Consider the following 4,071-nt stretch of genomic DNA (forward strand, 5'->3'; position numbering starts at 1 on the left):
TCAATATAAGTTAACTGCTTGATAAGCTTCTATATTTAAAACAATGCTCCTAAACTTTTGTCATTTTTCAATCATAACTAGATATTGACGACGCAATTGACTTGGCTCGCTTTTTATGGACACATAATTTCTAGATTCTATTAATAATAACAAATACAAATTAATGTTACATAAATAATTTAAATTAATTTTTTTGGTTAGACGCATAACTGCGTTCCTTGCAACATCCATCAACCCTTCGTTGATACATCTCTTTTTTCAATCGCTTTTTGACTTACTGGATAGCTCACACCCAGAGCACTGTTTAAACAACTGACATTCTTATTTAAAAAATTCAATCAATATGAAAAAAATTATGGATTAATTTCAAAATCTGTAGAATACATTCAAATAGTTTTTGATTGAAATTTTATTACAGTTTTTGTGAAAAAAATTCTTAAGTTCAATGAATAGAGAAAAGACGAATAAAATCTTTAAAAAATTATAACTTTTAAAAAATTCAATATTAAAAATTAAAAATTTATAGTATTGTTTAGATATGATGCTTTGAAAAAAAAAAATTAATTTGTAAGTTGGTTTTGGATAAAAGGTATTTATTTTGCATATTGAATGTATTTTGAGAATTGAAAAATAGATTTTTGTTATAAACATTGTATTTTTGTTTTATAAAATAAAAAAAATTGAGTTTCAGAGAGTTAAGATAATTTTTGATGGTTTACACCTAGTATGTCAACGAAGGATTAAATAACCGTCAATTGTCGTACATAATGAAAAATCAGTGATAAGAATGGAGACTTCTTAATACTTAAGCCGTATGTACTTTGTGTGTAAGATATTTTTCGATTTAGTATTTATATACTAGGATAGAAAAAGGAAGAACACATGGAGTGGGAAATATTTATCCTTCAGAAAGGTAGAATTATTCCTATCATAAAGTTCCATAAAAAAAATATTTCCCACTTAATTAAAACATTAATCTTAACAATGATTATCTTTTAGATTTTAACAATAACAATAACAATTTCAAATAGTAAAAAAAAAATAAAATTAAAGACCCATATGTCAAAAGAACAACAGATCGGATTGGCAGGATGTTAAACAAACACAATATCCGAACTATCTTTAAACCACCCAAAAAGATAGGACAAATTTTAAGAAATCCTAAAGATGAAAGACCTCCACTCAGCTCCATAGGAATATCCAAAATACCTTGTTCCTGCGGGCAAGTATGCATTAGAGAAACCGGGAGAATGATTAACCTACGGATAAAAAAATACCAACGTGATGTCAGGCTAAAACACAGCATTGTCTTGTCAGCATTATCAGAACACAACATCGAAACAGGAACACCAAATACTGTTTGATAGAACGACCACAATAGCCAACATTACTTCACTTTACAAGAAAGTATAAAAAAGTCATAGAGATACAAAAACACACCCTAACAATCTAAATAGAGATAATGGCTACAACATAAATAAAATATGAAAAACCATTCTCCCGATTATTGAAGACCAACCAATTTCCCTCTCCTTTCCTCCCGCCTTTACCTACAATTCTCTGCTTTCCCCCTACCACTCCACAACAAGTAGCGTAATATAAAAAAGAACGGTCCGGAGGAACAGCTCAGTATCAGGCTACTCCTCGCCCTTATGAAGTGGACTGCAAGGTTTACGAAACGTTGGCATTCCAAGAATGGATCAGGACGGAGGAAACCCGCGAAACACATAACTTTTATATAAAATTAAAGACTCCTTTAATTAATACAATAATAAATATAATAAGACATTAAACTGGGCATTAGAGAGGCGACAGATTCCATGTTGCGCAATGATTAATTAGTTTTAACAATTAAATTTGTACGTTTCGGCTCGCATTTTGAGTCATCTTCAGCAAGATAGATCTTAAAAATTATCACTTTTGCACAAATATAACGTCGAATTATCGCAAAATCGTAGTTCTGACTTCCCATTATGCAGTTGCAATGGAAATGTGGTGAGAAACGATCAACATTCTCTAATGTTGTGCGAACCAGTCAAAGCTGAGTGGAGAGGGTAGTAAATCTCAAGCTATTAATTGCAACAAAAATTAAAAGGGATGGAAAATTGATGTTTTTATTTATGATAGCAGAACTCACACACATACACACCCCATATTCAATAGTAATCATACGCAGATCCAAACATCGTCAATCGAATCAACATAATAAATAATTCACAAATCGTCAAAGTTAAATTAAAAATTAAGATAATAAGCAAGGTCAATTAAAAAACAAACATAAAATAAGATGTACAATAAATTCTACTTAAAAATTGTATAACTTTAAATGATATGTTTCGGACTTTACTTAGCCTTCTTCAGTTATAGAGAAATTAAAACATATATCTAATTATAGCGCATGGATAATTATATATCGATGTCAAAGGTTAAAATAGAATCCGTATATACAAAATCGCATACAAAAAACCTTCGATTGTATACATCTAACATCCAAATTATGATAAAAGTACAAGAAAGAAAATCTATAAATGCGAGATGTAATAATCCCAAAATTAATTGTGCTGCTAACAATCCAATTAATGTTGTCTTGATGACTGACAAACGACGACTCGTTAACAGCACAACTAATTTTGGGATCGTTACATCTTGCATTGATAGATTTTCTGTCTCAACTTTTATCATAATTTGGATGTTAGATGTATTCGATCGAAGGTTTTTTTTCTTGTGACTATATGATCTTTCGTTAATAATTCATTATTGTTGCACAACGTGGAAACCCACGTGCAACAGTACAATTATGGAAATTACGCGCCCCTTAAGCAGGCAGAGAGGTAGGGTGAGAGTCGCTTCGTGTTGAAAGTCAAAACCTATGTAGAATAGTATTTAATATTATATGTACAGCAGAAATAATACGTTATTTTTGAAAAATTTTTTTTAAATAACTTTTTAACGAAGAACGACTGCGGGCTAAAATCTTTTGAAGGCCACTCGGGGTCATGACTTTGACCACATATGTCCAAGTCAAAGTCATTGGAAAGTGCTCCCCTACACATGTATAATTACCAAATTTTATATATGTGGATTGTTCTAATCCTTGACATCGGTGTAAAATTATCCATGCGCTATAATTAGATATATGTTTTAATTTCTCTATGACTGAAGAAGGCTAAGTAAAAAAACGTATCATTTAACGTTATAGAATTTTTAAGTAATAAATAAAATTTATTGTACATCTTATTTTATGTTCGTTTTTCAATTCAATTGACTTTGCTTATATTATTTGTTTAGCTTTGACTTATATACGAGCGAATAGACATTATTTTATTTTATTTTTAAATACTAAAAATTAAGAATAAGAAAAGACAGTCATATTATTTCGAAAGTTAGTCAATAACTGTTTAAAACATTAAGAGCTGGGTAACAAGTAAAGTTACGTGTCGGTCAATTAAAAAAATAAACATATAACTTATTGAGAATTTCTGTATGTATCCATGATCTAACGCTTCTGTGTCCGTTTGCATATTAAATCGATGGATTGACGATTTACATATATAGAGCATCTCCGACATTAATCGTTTGTAATCTCTCAGTATCCATAATTCTCACATCATCCCAGTCGAAGTTATGTTATGATATTTATATCTTTAGATATAATTTTTTGCCTTTGCAGGAAGATTACCAAATAATTTCTTTTGACATTTCGTCCATGTATTCTAACATTCCTAATGAATTGGCGTTAAAGAGTGTTTTGGGGAGATGGCACTTGATATGCAATAACATTTCTATTTTTCTTCATGAGTTCGAAAGAGCCATTTCCATTATTTTAAAATCTATTTTCTTTAAGTTTAATGACGTTATTTACGAACAAATATTTGGTTTGCCCATGGGATCTCGTCTTTCTCCAATTTTAGCGGATGTGGTAATTCAAGATTTGGAATGTAACATATTTAATACATTAACCACACATATTTTATTATCGTTATGTGGATAATATTGTTTCTGCGGCTGCGAATAATATCTTATTAGTACTATTTTGAATTCCTTTAATTCTTACGAACGCATCAATTTTAC

Source organism: Trachymyrmex septentrionalis, unplaced genomic scaffold (assembly GCF_001594115.1).
Source record: "Trachymyrmex septentrionalis isolate Tsep2-gDNA-1 unplaced genomic scaffold, Tsep1.0 scaffold122, whole genome shotgun sequence".
NCBI lineage: Eukaryota > Metazoa > Arthropoda > Insecta > Hymenoptera > Formicidae > Trachymyrmex > Trachymyrmex septentrionalis.